At 42.5% G+C, this 17,053-nt stretch overlaps 1 protein-coding gene across 1 annotated transcript in view; it reads left to right on the forward strand.

Moving 5' to 3' along the window:
• LOC122814137 (testicular spindle-associated protein SHCBP1L-like) overlaps positions 1–17,053 on the forward strand; it is a 1,630,938-nt gene that overhangs the window by 803,377 nt on the left and 810,508 nt on the right. The gene's annotated exons all lie outside the window — the stretch shown is intronic.

A 17,053-nucleotide genomic window follows, 5' to 3' on the forward strand; every position in this document is an offset into this window, starting at 1 on the left:
GATCAGGGACTGTATTACTCAAGCATATATTTATTCTAACAAAGAGCTTACCACCTCTGTCAAGGCTCATTCTACAAGGGCTATGTCTACTTCGGTAGCATTTCATTCTAAGCTTGCTATTAGTGACATTTGTGCTGCGGCTACATGGTCTTCCCCGCACACCTTCATTTCCCACTACAAATTAGATGTGGCATCTAGAGGACGAGCTTCATTTGGTTCCACAGTGCGCAGGAGTGTTTTCCAATGAGCCTTCCGGGATTTAGGTGCTGGGGACGCTGTCCCATCAGTTCAGAATGTAGGCGAGATAGGATCACATAACATCTTTTAGTTATGTACTCACCATAACTTCAGATGTTTGGGATCCATCTCGCCTACATTCCCAATAACCCACCCTCCTTCCCCCATCCTTGGAGATCAGAGGATATCAGAAGGTCCGAATCCTGTTGTTTCATCTTGAAACATCTAACAATGTTATATAACCAAGTTGTGCATGTGTGCATGAATGCGGACAAACAAGATCTGGGGGATTAGTGGTGGTGCATCCTGGGATAAAGATAGCTCAGCCAATTAGAGGCCTCGCTCTATAGCATAAGCGTGCCGAGTCGGAGCCTAGGGATCGGCTCCGAACCCATCAGTTCAGAATGTAGGCAAGATGGATCCCAAACATCTGAAGTTATGGTGAGTACATAACTAAAAGTTCTCCATTTTGAGAAGGGCCTCGAGTGAGTGCATTTTGAGGTTTAAACTCCTGGCTTGCGTAGCATTACCCTCAGTTTTTTGTCAATTTCTAGCTCCGCAGCTTCTACCATTCGAATACAGCTCGCTGCAATATCTAATTTCCTTGTTGGTTTTGATGATTCTTCACGTATATCTCAAACTTTGTAAGGCCTTCTTGAATGGAACCTTAATGCTAAGGTCTCCATTTAAAGAGCATAGTCCAAAAGAGAGATCCAGCACCAGGAGAAGATCAAAAATTAAATACTTTTATTGTGGCAAACCCAAAAATCCATAAGCAGCAAACCTATTTCGGTTTAATAATAGCCTTCTTCAGTGCATTAGTGTTTTGAGACGGGTTTACATACTTGTATAAAGACAATAAAATTAATTACAGTCTTACATTGACTGGTTACAAGCAAATTAGCTTAACTCATTGAGGCCAGGATTAAATAATGCACCTAGCCTGATAATCCAACCTGACTCCTTTTGGTTTAAAATAGAATGCCATCCTGATTTGCATGATTTATTGCATTGAATTCTATCAATTATAGTAAATTTGAACTTTGCAGTTTTGTGATTCAAAGTATGTTTGTATAGATCATTGGATAACCTTTTATTTTCGATGTCACTCAAATGTTCACTAATTCTGAATCTAAAAGGACTGGATTTTTGCCCTACGTAGAACGCAGAGCAAAAGCAGGTAGGTGAATAGATTACCCAATCGCTACTGCAGCTCCCAAAACATCTTGTGTCATAAACTTTTGATGTGTTTTTACTAGAAAATTCCTTTGTTTTAACTGTATGTGTGCAAGCACTGCAATGACTACTTTGACACAAGATGTTTTGGGAACTGCACTAGCGATTGGGTAATCTATTCAGCTACCTTCTTTTGCCCTGTGTTCTACGTAGGGCAAACATCCAGACCTTTTAGATTCAGAATTAGTGAACATTTGAGCGACATCAAAAATAAAATGTTATCCAATGCTCTATACAAACATACTTTGAATCACAAAACTGCAAAGTCCAAATTTACTATAATTTATAGAATTCAATGCAATAAATCATGCAAATCAGGATGGCATTCTATTTTAAACCAAAAGGAGTCAGGTTGGATTATCAGGCTATGTGCATTATTTAATCCTGGCCTCAATGAGTTAAGCTAATTTGCTTGTAACCAGTCAATGTAAGACTGTAATTAATTTTATTGTCTTTATACCTATATAAGTATGTAAACCTGTCTCAAAACACTAATGCACTGAAGAAGGCTATTATTAAGCTGAAACCAGTTTGCTGCTTATGGATTTTTGGGTTTGCCACAATAAAAGTATTTAATTTTTGCTCTTCTCCTGGTGCTGGATCTCTCCTTTGGACTATGATATCTATGGTTTAGTCCGTGCGCCTCGTCTCCCCTGTGTGTATTTGGTTGGGTTCACTGTTCGTTTGAGCACACGCTGGAGACTCTTGGGGGAGGACGCATCTTAATCAGTGGCTCTCTATCCTTGCATAAGGTGAGGCAGGCATTGGTATATATATATATTTTTTTTTAACTCCTTTGGGATTTATGTCATTCTGAACAGCCTTTTTGAACTTGGTACATTTCCTGTCAGGGGAATACTCAAGTATTGGACTTTTGCAGTTTTGTTTGGTTTAGGACTCAACGTGAAGTTTCCCTACTTAAGGGTTTCTCTCTCCATTTTCTTCTAAAGCAAGTGACAACGTTTTCGGGCAAACCATTTTGAACATTTCCATCCCACTATTAGTCGTTTGGATCAGGTACGGTTAACACATGTTTTTTCGTGATATATCATCACCCTTCGGCTGCCAAAATGTTTGCTTTAAACACCATCTTATGTTTAACATTTGTTTGGATATTGGGACAAGATTTGAATGAATGTATTTTTATCAGCCATAAGGGTTTGTACCATGTTTCAACCTGGTTTCCCTTTGGATATATATGAGCGGTCAAGTATGGTGTTTTTGGATATACTGTTTTGTTTTGGCTAGATCTTGGCAAGGATGCCATTTTTATTCATTTTCTGTTATTCACGCATGTCTACAAAACATCAATAGTAGCCTTTGTGATCGGGCTGCACCATCACTACGAATTTAGAGGGAAAACGGCTGTTTGGTGGAATTTCAAATTTATGCATTTGGAACTATTACTCACAAATTTGTGACTAAATATAACATGTTCCTAGTTCACGGTTGATAGAATGGGCTTGGACTATATGAACAATCTTATATGTACTGTAGTTGGGAACTTATCTTTTAAACATTACAAATTTGGGCGTATTTTTTGCGAGATCTCTTGAACATCACATTTGTTACTGGCAGAGACGCCATTCTTTGAACTGTAACTCAATTTGACTATTGACCATCTAGAACTATATATGTACTGAGCCAAGTGCATGTTTGTTCACTTTATTTCTGTATTATACAATGCGATTTAACAGGTTTTTTTGTTACAGTATAACTAATCTATACATCTACAGGTCGGAACATGAAAACAGTAGAAACTTTGGCTTTTACTATATTGGAGCTAACCCTAGTGGATGGGAAGTAGAAACACTTGCTTGTCAGTAGGCTCATGTAAACTTTTCACCATAGTCTTATAACTAAGGATTTTCCAAGGTATGTCCTAGGTGACATACGTATTTTGATTCATACAAAATTGATACACGAGTTGAGTTGGCGGTTCAGTCCATTATATTTTGGTTCACCTTTGGTTCTTGGTGGACATTCAGTAATATATTTTTTTGCACTTTGTGGTTATGACAACTGGTTATATTTTCCATAGCAGTTGCCGACTAAGCTGTCCCTAACTTTTACATGACTTATATATATTAGGATTGACCACTATTCAATTCCAAACCAAAATATGAATTTATTTTTTGGAATATCTTTGGGGCCATAGATTTGGGATCCCTAATATAGATTTTATATGGTCTTCAACCATTAGATGGGGGCTTTTTGTAAATTATAAACCTCGGAAGGAACATCTTGCAGCTAATTAAGAATTGGTGGATGATTTCTTTGTTTGGTTCCAGTGGCCATAGGGTGATACTTGTGGCATTATACCACACGTATATTGCTTATATTTATATATGAGACATTTATAGACCTAATAGTGGTACACCTATTTGTGATTTTTAGGGATGGAGACGAATGGTCATTTCCTATAAATATAGTGTACTACTATGCTGATAGTGATAATTTGTGTTCACTGATACAATCAACAATTTCCTGTTTTTTTGTGTTTTTGATAGGTGGCAGAGACATTTGTCAGTCGCTCTTTACTATTTGCTATATATGTTTAAATCAGTCCTATATATGCTATTAGTTTATCTGGGACATCTTGGAGCTTTATATTTCTGCAAGAACATACATAGGTGGATGGCAGAGATGAAGGTCGGCTACCCACACTGTTTTATTGGTTGCTGGGTCGACATTTGATAAATGGTTTTTACAGGCTTTTTGTCTGTAATCATCTGCCATTTGCTAACTATATGGTCTTCTGGCCATGCCGGATCTCTCTGTGGGGACCATATAAATATATTTTACCAACTAATACATCATTTATATTCTTTTTTGGTTTGGACATTGAAACTTGTTTCAGAGTGGTTGGTCAATTTCCTTAATATATACAGTTTTTCCCGGTTAGGGGTTGCCACAGCGGAACTCCGGTCTGCTAATGATTGGCAGTCTGTTTTTATGGTGCCGAGTTTCCAGCCCGACGCCCAACCTTCAGCGAAGGCACACCCATTCACGCATGTCTTCATGTCTTTCAGAGGCCACTCGACCGCGGGGAGGACATGCAGACTCCACACAGAAGGCACTCCAGCCGAGAGTCGAACAGGAGAACCTCTTGCTGTGAGGCAACAACGCAATTGCTGTACCACTGCGGACACATTTTTTATGGAAGTATTTATATAAATATGATTTTCTGTATCTATTGGTCACATTGTATTGATCTACGAAGTCTCTCTAACTATATTCTTATCCCCCTTTTTTGAATTGGGAAGGTGTTATCCACCCATTAATTGGGAATAGATATGGACCTTACCAAGCTACTGGAGGGTCTGTCAGCAGACTGTGACAACTTAGAGATCTTTGGTCTAACGCAACCTGACTCAACAAATCCCACTTTAGGAAGGGAAGATCCGGACAGTCTTTGTGGTGTCTTATTTCAGAAGATGACAAAAAATATGCGGACCCTTAGGTCCAACATATGGCACCTCAAATTCTTTAAAGTCTATAAGTTAAAGGATATCACACCAAGAGGCTTAAGAGTCTGGATCCAACCTTTGGTGAACCAGATAGACGACCAACTATCCCATGACTGGACCCAAGTGCAACATAAAGCATCCATGCTTTTTGTGGATGCTATAACTGAATATTATGAGAGAACAATAGACCAAATACATATTGGAGGTTACTGCTAATTGTAAAGAGGTTAAGGTGTCTGAGGCAGAACCTTTTTTCAGTAAATATCTGAACTATGTGGCCAAAGACTTATCATTAGAGGAACAGCTGATTAAGAAAAAAAAAACACAAAAATTCCATCGGGACACTATGGACTAAGATAAGGGTAAGCCTTTTGTTACACAAAAAAAAAGTAAGTTTTTATGGTTCTGGTCCTAAGGTAATCAACAGGAAGAAAAGATCAGGATATATACTAAGAAATAAAGAACAGGGGTATAGTGGGACATCAGGGGATGATTCATCCTCCATTTCTGATTTAGATTCTTTATCTACCCAAGAATCTCCAGCGGCCAAGAGGAAACCAAATAAGAGTCCCTTCAGGCGTACGAAACATGGGGGGGGGGGCAGGAAACACAGAAAAGGAATACACAACATTCAACAGTTACTGGAGAAGATAACATGTCATTGAATACTGACAGTGTACACAATATTTCCTCCTATAATTTGTCGGATGCTGAAATAAAATTGCTCAATAAGGGTCTCAACTTGTGCCATCTTTTTTGGTTCCTGAACATACTCTGATGAATGATATCAATGATTTTTGTAGATTACTCAACTTAAAAAATATTTTTCTCTGACACACAGGACACGCAAAGACCTACTGATTTTCGATTCGGGAAATCTAGTTTTATGCCTCCAATGGACAAACATGTTGCAGTGTTTGAGTATGTACTCAAAGATCTTCATTTTCATCATGAGTTACATCATATTAAACGTAATCTGTCCAGACCAGGACAGCTAGCCTTACAAAATCTTAGTAAGAAACAAGATCTAGTCATTTTTCCAGCGGATGAGGGAGGGGCGGTAGTCGTTATGGACTGGAGTATGTATTATGCGGAGGCAGAGAAACAGTTATCAGACGTCCGTTCCTACATACAGATGGTCCTTGATCCAACTCGCAATTTCAAGAAAGAAATTGATTATTTTCTAGACCTAGCCATTGAGGAAGGCATCATTTGTCAGAAAACTTGTAAACAACTTAAGGTTTCTGATCCCCAACCTCAATATCTCTACCTATTGCCCAAGATACACAAACAACTAATCCTCCAGGATGACCAATAATATCTGGCGGGGGAACTCTAACAGAACCTAGATCAGCTTTCTTAACTGAATATTTACAGCCTTTATTACCTCTGGTTAGGTCTAGAATTAGACACCACACAATTTCTAAATATCATCCAGGACACGCTTAATACCAAGTTGCTATCTATGCACACTAGACGTCACCTCCTTGTACAGTAGCATTCCACATTGGGCAGGACTAGAGGCCATTCAGTTCTGGCTTAACAGATCGGATCTTTACACTCCTGGCTTTAACACACTATTGGTTTGTTTGACTGAACATGTGTTGTCCAAAAATGTTTTTTATTTTCATGGGAGATGTCATTAGCAGGTTCAAGGTACGGCGATGGCAGCATCCTTTGCGCCCATCTATTCCAAACTTTTTATGGGGTACCTAGAGGAACAGCTCATGTACGATGATAACCATAATTTGTTTTTGGACCAGATAGAGATTAGGAGACATTATCTGGACGATTGTTGGATGGTGTGGCGGAGTGATGAGCTTTATGCCAAGAAGTTTATAGAATACCTCAATGAAAAGAAGTGGGGTATCCAATTTACACTCATTATTGAATACCAACGTATAACTTTCTTGGATGTGGCTATTACTAGACAGACAGACCACACATTGGAAGCACAGGTTTATAGAAAATATCCACAATACAACACCATATTACATGCTTCCAGCCATCACCCATACCATATCATCTGGAATAGTCCCAAATCGCAATATCTATGTATTAAATGTATATGTTCCTCTGAGCCAACTCTTTGGCCCTGCCAAAATGATCTTACTCAAAGATTTCTCAATAGGGGCTACCGGATAGAATCCTTGAACCAGGCACGGAGTTTTGCTGATTAACAAGATAGAAGTCAGTTATTGCAATATAGGGACAAAACCATTTCCAATAAATACATCTCACAACCCATTAGGCTAGTAACTACTTTTGGATGTAATACCAGTTGGTTTAGGGACATTATCAATAATTACTTGGACATCTTGTTGGCTTAAGAAAAACTAGGCAATTTACTTGCACCTCGTTGTTTATTTTCATATCGCAGAGGCAGAACAATTAACTCCCATCTCACCCATTATAAACATTATACTGAGCCCATCAAACAACAAACTACCTTGTTTGGAGACACATTATCACGTATTGCCTGTAGTCATTGCAGTGCTTGCACACACAGTTAAAACAAAGGAATTTACTAGTAAAAACATATCAAAAGTTTGACATAAGATGTTTTGGGAACTGCAGTAGCAATTGGGTAATCTATTCGGCTACCTGCTTTAGCTCTGCGTTCTACGTAGGGCAAACATCCAGAACTTTTAGATTCAGAATTAGTGAACATTTGAGCAACATCAAAAATAAAAGGTTATCCGATGCTCTATACAAACATACTTTGGATCACAAAACTGCAAAGTTCAAATTTACTATAAGTGATGGAATTCAATGCAATAAATCATGCAAATCAGGATAGCATTCTATTTTAAACCAAAAGGAGTCAGGTTGGATTGTCAGGCTAGGTGCATTATTTAATTCTGGCCTCAATGAGTTAAGCTAATTTGCATGTAACCAGTCAACGTAAGGCTGTAATTAATTTTATTGTCTTTATACCTATATAAGTATGTAAACATGTCTCAAAACACTAATGCACTGAAGAAGGCTATTATTAAGCTGAAATGGGTTTGCTGCTTATGGATTTTTGGGTTTGCCACAATAAAAGTATTTAATTTTTGATCTTTTCCTGGTGCTGGATCTCTCTTTTGGACTGTAATATTTATGGTTTAATCCGTGCACCTTGTCTCCCCTGCATGTATTTGGTTGGCTCCATTTAAAGAGCCCATTGCTCCATGGGATTTACCCTTGGTCCTAAAGTCTCTCATTTCACCCCCCTTCGAACCTTCAGCGACTTGTGATTTAAAGTTTTTGACCTGGAAAACTATTTTTGATAGCTATCACTTCACCCAGAAGATTATTGGAAATCTGGAAATTCAGGCCTTATCCTACGGGCCCCCTATTTAATATTTCATAAGGACAGGGTCTCCCTCAGAACAAATCCATCTTTTTTTTTTTTTTTTTTTTTTGCCTAAGGTTGTGTCAGAATCGAATATCAGTCAAAACCTTACATCTACCAACCTTTTTCCCTAATTTCTCTAATAAGGGAGAGTACTGTCTGCACTTATTAGACAGTCACAGGCAGTTACATTTTTGCCTTCATAGGACAAAGAATATCAGGAAATCTGACCAACTGTTTGTCTTTTTCCTGTCTTTTCTTAGGTAACCCAGTTTCTAAGGTTACCTTAGCTAAATGGATTTAGGGATTGTATCAACTTTATCACTTAAAGGGACTTCACCCAACACATCCTGTGAGAGCCCATTCAACTAGAGCTGTAATAGCTTCTGCAGTTTTCATGCTAGAGCTTCTTTAAATGAAATTTGTACAGCAGCTACATGGGTATCTCCTCATACCTTTATTACTCATTACAGACTGGACCAGGTCTCTTGGGGACATGCGTCATTCGGTTCGATGGTGCTCAGGAATATTCGTCCGTGAGACCTCCCAAGATTCAGATAGCTAGGGACTCTGTCCCACAGGCAAGGATTGAGTTGAAGATTGACAACATCAGATAAAGAAGAGATGTCTTACCATAACGTTCAGTCTGTGTTGTCAATCTTCACTAATCCTTGACATTCCCCTCCTCCTTCCCCCTGCCCTAAGACTTAGTAGACCGAATATTCCCAATGACTGGCTTCATAATAGGGATCACAAATATGGTCTCTTGTTTATTACTTTGTCTGTCACTGTTATAGGCAAACTCGATCTGAGGTAATTTAGTGAAGGAGCATTATGGATAGAGCCTAGCTCGAGAGTTTTGGGAGGTTTGAGCTGCAAAAAAAACAGCCGAGTTGCTTTCAAGGCCCCGAACTGTGCCCCCAATCAAGGATTAGTGATGATCGACAACACAGATGGAACATTATGGTGAGACATAACTTCTTTTTTTTTTTTTTTTTTTTGCTTTCTAATAGGAATGCATATGCTGAAGAAATCCAATATCCTTGTGGACAAATTGAGCAGGTCTGTTCCACTTCCTCATGAGTGGTCCCTGAATCTGTTAGTAATTGGATAGCAGGCACGTAGATAAAAGGGACTTGATTCCTTCTCGGGAAGTGTGAATCAGCCTTAACCCTTAATTCACATAAACAGCGAGCACCGTGGTGCTTGTAATAGCTAAGAAAACAATATCTATTGGCAGTAAAGTGCTTGTAGTGCTGTATCTGTGAAAATCAAAGTTTATCCCCCAAGTGAAAGTTGCTGTAGTCAGTATGGTACGATGAAAAACCTATTCTGTTACCGTCCATAGGCTGTAAAACACTATGATGTATAAACTGTGTGATTCTTCATTCTAAAAATCGCTACGGATAGGCAAATAATAGAAGAAATAAAAAAAAAAGTTAGTAATGGAGTGGATTTTCACTCATTGTGGCCGAGGTTTTTGTGATCTCTTAGTCTCCCCCCACAACATCAAATGCAACAAGTTCTTCGTTCTAATTCCCGGAGAGGGGGAATCGCCCATCGATGCTCTAACACACCTTTGATCCCCAGGACTACTTTATACCTTTACCCGGATGCCCCTGATTCCGAAGTTTCTTCAGAAAGCATCTGAGATGAATGGTCACAGTCATCCTCATAGCCCGTTATGGGCCTTGCAAAGTCTAGTTTCCTTTCCCCTGGCTTCATTTAGTCCTGGGTACTTGGCTCAGGCCGAAATCTTCTCTCATCCATCAGTCGCCTCACTGGAACATTCAGTCTCTCAAACTGCATGGTTTCTCCAGTTCTAGTTGACAGTCCAGGTTTTAAAGGTTTTCTATTTTGATTGAAAAAAAATTGATTCTTTTTCAGCCCCTCTTCCATCAATTTTGGATTTCTCCACACACTTTTCAGCGTGGAGCCAGCTGTTCCACAATCAAGGTTTAGTTAGATGCAATATCTTCTTTCCATATGAGTGAAAAATCATACAAGATTACCGGAGTCTTTCCTCAAAGGTACCTTTCTACCAAGTACTCCGCTTAGAGATCCATTCCCTCCATGAGATATTACTATTGTACTACAGGTTTGACTAGGCCACCATTTGAACCTGCTGCTAAGGTTGATCTGCAGTTTTTATCACAGAAAACTTCATTTCTAGTGGCTGTCCCTTCTGCCAGGAGAAGTTTTGAGCTACTTTCAATCCTGAAATCCTCTCTACCTAATTTTTCACAAGGACCGAGTGTTCCTGAAAATCTCCCACACTTTTTTGGTCTGTGTTCATTCACTGAATAAAACAAGATCAAACTGCTAAAACTCGAACGTTAATATTACCAAAGACACATCTTCAAAAATAAAATTATTGAATCGCCATAGTTGGCCAACAACCAGGAAGTACCGCAATGCATATAAAGTAAGCTGAACAAGCTCTTGCATTTTCCCTATTCCCCACTGTAGTGCAATCTCAGTTTGTATATATAGTTTTGGGGGGTGGAGCCAGCCATTATGGTTGACGGTGTGCAGCATCATCGGACGTTCACTATGCTGGCCATCTATGGCCATTCAATTTTATTTTCAAAAATAAGCATCTCTGGTAATATTAACGTGAGGTTTAATGTTTGAGTATTAGCCATTTAATGTTAGTTTTATTTGATGAATGACATATACCCCTCTTTTCTTCCTAATATGCTTTCTGAATCATCCATTAATCAGTCCATAAATCTTGCAGTGTTTCCAAAATTTTTTGAACAAGTGTGAATATGCTTAACACTTACTAGATGTTCATTTTTCTTTTTCATCTGAGGTGTTCTACAATCTATATGCTGACGACCTGAAATTGGGTAAACTGATTACAAGTGTTACAGATAAGGCATGTCTGCAAAATAATTTGACTAAATTGACCATTTGGGCACGGGAGAATAATATGTTGATAAATACATCAAAAACTAAGCATATGAGATTTGGGAGACAAACTGAAAGGTGAATATTTAATACAGCACACAGTGATTGAAACTGTAGACTCATTTAAGGACCTGGGTATATGGGTAGATTCAGCTATGAGTTTTTCTAATCATATCAACCAATTGGCTAATGATAGATGTTAAGTTGTCAATCTCGCCTTCATTCTTGCTTGATGGGTTCGGAGCCGACCCTCGGCTCTGACTCGGCACTTTGCTAAGCTCGAGAGTCACTTTTACCAGCTCGAGGCAGCCCCATATCCCATGATGCAAGGCGGTAAGTACCCAGATCTCGTTTGCCGCTTCGCTGATGAGGTCCTCCTTTTGCCCGCTCCTGGTAAGTGATTTAGATATTACTGTTTTAGCCCCCTTTTCAACTTAAAACTTTATTTTTAACGTTTAGTTAATTTAAGTCCCTTTCTGACTAGAAAATCCCTCACTCCTTTATATTTTTAGTCAGGCCTTCTCCCCTCCCACCCCCCACCCCCCCTTGTTAGGGTGTGTGTGTGTGTGTGTATTAGAAGTCAGTTATCTGACTATTTGGGATAACTATTTCTTGGGACTGTGTTGTGTGTGTGTGGTTACAACTATGTCCAAGGAAAGGGTCTCAGGCTTTAAGAAGTGTGACTCGTGCTGTCAGAAGATGTCCCTGACAGACGGTCACACTTCTTGCTTATACTGCCTGGGACCTCTCCACCTGCAGGACTCCTGTGCAATATGTCATTCTTTTAGCCAGAGAGTCCTGCAGGAGAGGAGAAATAAATTGATTTTGAGGGGCCTTCTTAAACCGGAGGGCTCTCCGGCTAAGTCGGCCCCGTCTAAGACTTCCAAGTCTTCCAAGGCCCAGGCTTCTGTCTCTAAGCCTGCAGCCTCGGTTCAGACTCTTTCAGAGTCGAGATCGGCTCCGGCTGGAGCCGATCCTAGTTTGCACAAACCTTCGGCACCGATGGCTATCGGTGCCGATACTGGTTCGGTCACATCGGTGTCGGCTCCGACTGGCTCCGACCACCATGTGGCTCAGGCTTCGGTGTCGGTGCCGACCGGCTCCGACACCGTTACTTTTGTGTCTGTATCGGCTCCGGCCGGAGCCGATACATCGAGACCTTCTGTCGGTGCCGAAAAGTTGTCGGCTGCGACAGCATCCATGGTTTCGTCGGCTCCGATGGTTCCTTCGAGGAAGAGGTCCAGGTCCCCTTCCTTGGAACCGATACTTTCGGCTCCGGCCTCTCCTCTCCTCTCGGAACGGAGCCATCGGAGCCGATCATCCAGGTCATCCAGGCTTTCTGACCATGATTTAGAGAGGGTGGTCAGTAGATTATTAAAATCGCAGGCACTGGCCCAGATGCTACATAGTCCGTCTCAACAGACTACTATTAGTCCACACCCCCTTGCAGTTCCTCCTTCGACTCTCCCTCAGAGTTTGGAGCTGGAGTCTTCGGGAATGGTTTCTGCTATGGCTGAGGGACAGATACCCCCCCTTCTGCTCCCTCTACTCTTATCTCCTCTTCGAGACCTTCCTTAGAGGGATTCGGTGGTCGGGCTTCTCTGGTCTCCTCCGAGGGGGTGAGTGGCATCGGACCCTTGTCCGGCCCCACTCTTCCCCTTGGAGCCTCGGCCTTGGTGAGCTCGGCTCCGACATCGGCCTCGGAGCCTTCCCTTTCGGTGGACCTTGGAGTTCCTGGTTCTTCAGAACGGGTTCTCTCGGACCTCCCTGGGAGGGGAGCCTTCGAGGTGATGAAGAGTGTGCTAGCCACTGGACTCAGCCAGCAGTCTGTTCCCTTAGCTCCTCCCTCTACGGTGCCTGTCGATATCTCTGCCATCTCTCTTGCTCCCGGACCCAGAGATCCTCCGCCTCAGGTTTCCCCACTGGGAAGAACCCCCTCTTCCGAGGATTCTCCTGATCAGTCAGGGGATCCTCCGCGCAAGAGGACCTGTAAGAGGAAACACGTAGACTCCCTGAGTCTATCACTTCGGATACCGACTTAGATGAGTCGGAGGGATCCCCAAGATCCCCCTCTGAGGATGTCTCCTTCTCAGACATCCTAGAACTCCTTAAACAGAGGGGAAACTGGCCCTCCAATAATCCCTCTGAGGATGAGTCGGTATACCTGGAGGCGTTTGGATCTCGGCCCTCCACCTCCTGGGTGTCTCCGCCTTTCGACCCCCTTATGCAGGTTATCGCTCGAAAGGCTTGGGCTGCTCCTGACTCTGTAGAGCCAGTTCCTAGGAGGCCTTCTAAATTTATTACTGCCCCTTCGGACAAGCAATTTCTCACGAAAGGTGTCCCTGCTGATGCCATGGTGGTGCTGCCACTAAGAAGGAACTTGCAGATCCTTCCGTACCTGTCCATCCTCCTAATAAGGACTCTAGGACCATGGATAGGTATGGTAAGCGGATGTTCTCTTCAGCGACCTTTGCTATGCGCTCGCTGAACTACTTATGTCACTTCACCAGACTCCAAAGGGATATCCTTAAGGAGCTAGGTGAAGTAGTACAGGATCCCACAGCTGCAGGGGCTCAAGAAAAAATTGCTTCGCAGCTAGGAACCCTTAATTCTATTGTTAACTCCTCCATGCGACTGATATCATATGCAGCAGATGGAGCGAGTAGGGCCGCAGGTACAGGTGTGGCTCTTAGACGCCAAGCCTGGATGCGGCTCTGTAATTTTGCAGATCCCTTTAAGGCGTCCTTCACAAACTCTCCCTTTGATGGGTCAGCTTTGTTTGGCCCTCAAGTGAAGGAAACATTGACCAGGTGTGAGCTGGACGGCAAGACTTTCTGCCGTAGGGGTCCGTTTTTCCACCCCTTCTAGACCTTACCCTAAAAGACAGAAGGGTGGCAAAATGTGGTTCCGCAAATCCCAAGGAGTCACGCCGGATTCACGTGGTCAATTTACCCCTAGAGGCAGAGGGGGTAACAATAATAACAATAACAGACGCCGCTCTAGAGGCAGAGGGGGTCCACAAAACCAGGGAAGCAGAGAGCCTCTCTGACAAGCCCTTTCAGCATCCCTGAGATGTTGCCCGACTGTCCATCCTTGGAGGCAGTCGGGGGAAGACTATCGCTGTACCCAGAAGCCTGGCTTTCCCTAACTCAAGACAGATGGGTACAGTCGATCATATCCGAGGGTTACAAAATTCCTTTCGAGGAAAGTCCTTTTTCTCACTCAAATTCCCTTCCAGATGTACCACCCGGTCTAAGGGAAATTGCAGAGTTAGAAGTATTCAAACTTCTACAAAAAAGAGCCATTCAGCCAGTTACAACAGACCATTCAGAGCCCGGAATCTACTCAAGGTTCTTTTTGGTCCCCAAAAAGACGGGAGACTGGAGACCAATATTGGATCTCAGCAGACTCAACAAGTCTGTGAGAAAGACAAGATTCCGAATGGTCACACTTCAGTCAATTCTGCCCTTCTTACAGAAGGACAACTGGATGTGCTCAATAGATCTTCAGGATGCGTACTATCACATTAAAATTCACAGACGCTCCAGAAGGTTTCTCCGCTTTCGGCTGGGGTCCAGTCATTTCCAATTCAGAGCCCTGCCCTTTGGTCTCACTACAGCCCCCAGAGTGTTCACCAAATGTATGGCAGTGGTCACGGCTCACCTGAGACGTCAAGGATTCCAGGTGTTTCCGTATCTCGACGACTGGCTCCTTTCAGCCACCACCAGGCATCAGCTTCTTCAAGCCAGGGATTACACAATAAATCTTTGCACTCAATTGGGCATCTCGATCAACTACGGAAAATCCTCCTTGTTGCCCTGCCAGTCTATTACTTTCATAGGCGCAAACTTTAACACTGTTCGGATGTCAGCTACCTTCACAGACCAAAGAATCTCAGATATACAAGGTCACGTGAGAATCATTCTAGCCAGCAAGAAAGTACAAGCCAGAATGGTTCTAAAAGTGTTGGGCCTCATGGCTGCGGCCATTACCCTTCTTCCCCTGGCTCGCTTCTATATGCGCCGTCTTCAGTGGATGTTGTTCACTCAGTGGTCTTACCAACAACTTCCGATGCGTCACCAAATACTGGTGACACAGATTTGCAAGATCATCTTTCTTGGTGGATTACTTCTCCCCAGATTCACCAAGGCAGACCCTTTGTACCCCCAACCCCGGTAGCCACTGTCACTACGGATGCCTCCCTGATCGGGGGGGGGGGGGCATTATCAGGGCAGGATGGTTCATGGGACGTGGCAACCGTTCGAATACCACCTGCACATAAATGTCCTAGAGATGAGAGCAGTGCTTTTAACGTTGCAAGCCCTCAACGACTTTCTTCCCTTGGGGACAATTGCAGTCCACACAGACAACATGTCTGTAGTATGGTATATCAACAAACAGGGCGGAACCAAGTCCTACCCCTTGTGTCGAGAAGCGCTCAGACTTTGGCAATGGGCGATCTCCTCTCATCGGTTTCTGGTAGCAACGCATATCCCTGGGAAAACCAGCATTTTAGCGGACAGATTGAGCAGAGCTATTCTCATGCCTCACGAGTGGTCTATAGTGGAGGAGATTTTTCTAGAATGGGGTCGCCCATGTTGCGATCTTTTTGCTACTCCCCAAAACAGCAAATGCCCAGACTTCTTCTCTCTCTTCCCACTGCCAGGCCATCCCCCCAGAGACGCTCTGACCCAGGATTGGCCCCAGGGACTTCTTTATGCCTTTCCTCCCTTTCCTCTGATCCCACAAGTAATCCAGAAAGCCACCGTTTTGAGAGCCAAAATGATTCTCATTGCCCCTTATTGGCCTCGACAAATTTGGTTTCCGTTCCTCCATCGTCACCTTTTGGTGCAGCCGTGGCATCTGGACCCAGTGCCAGATCTTCTGATTCACCAATCGGGTCAGCTGCACCGGTCTATCCCTTCTCTCAACCTCACAGCATGGTTGCTCCACTTCCTTCCTTAGCCAGGCTTCCTATGATCTCTAATCCTGTTAGAGACATCATAGTAGCTTCCTTAAAATCCTCTACCAGGAGGATTTATACTAGCAAATGGAAACGTTTTTCTTATTGGGCAAAAGCCAAGAATATTGATCCCTTCACTGCTCCAGTACAGGCAGTTTTGGATTTCTTAGCGGAAATTTTTCACGCGGGCTCCTCTTCTTCCACGGTCAAAGTTCAGTTGGCCGCTATCTCGAACTTTCATGTCGGGTTCGCAGATCACAACATTATGTCCCACAGGCTTTGTAGAGCCTTCTTGAAAGGAATTTTTCTCCTGAAACCTCCAATCAGGAGTCCTCCTCCTCAATGGGACCTAAATTTAGTGCTGACATCCTTGATTCTTCCTCCCTTCGAGCCAGCTGTTTCATGTTCCCTGAAATTTCTTTCATGGAAAACTTTATTCCTGGTTGCTATTACATCGGCTAGGAGGGTGTCTGAACTTCATGCTCTTTCTGTTCGTCCCCCCCTGTTTAGTCTTCCACAAAGACAGAGTATCATTGAGAACTAATCCGACCTTTTTGCCTAAGGTCGCCTCAAAGACTAATTTGAATCAGGCTATTGATCTTCCTGTATTTTTCCCAAACTATTCAAACAGATCGGAACAAAAATTACATTATCTTGATGTCCACCGCCAACTCAGATATTATTTGGACATAACAAAACAACTCAGGAAATCCGATCAACTTTTTGTTTCTTATGCTGATAACAAGAAAGGCCTTCCTGTCTCAAAAGTGACCTTGTCTAGATGGCTTTCTTCTGTCATCTCTGAAATTTATCAGCTCAGGGGAAAACAGCTGTGCTCAAAACCTAAAGCACATTCAACCAGAAGCTTAGCCACTTCCACACCTTTTCAAGCTAGAC

The sequence above is a fragment of the Protopterus annectens genome, chromosome 10.part0 (genome assembly GCF_019279795.1).
Source record: "Protopterus annectens isolate FY-2018-M chromosome 10.part0, PAN1.0, whole genome shotgun sequence".
NCBI lineage: Eukaryota > Metazoa > Chordata > Ceratodontiformes > Protopteridae > Protopterus > Protopterus annectens.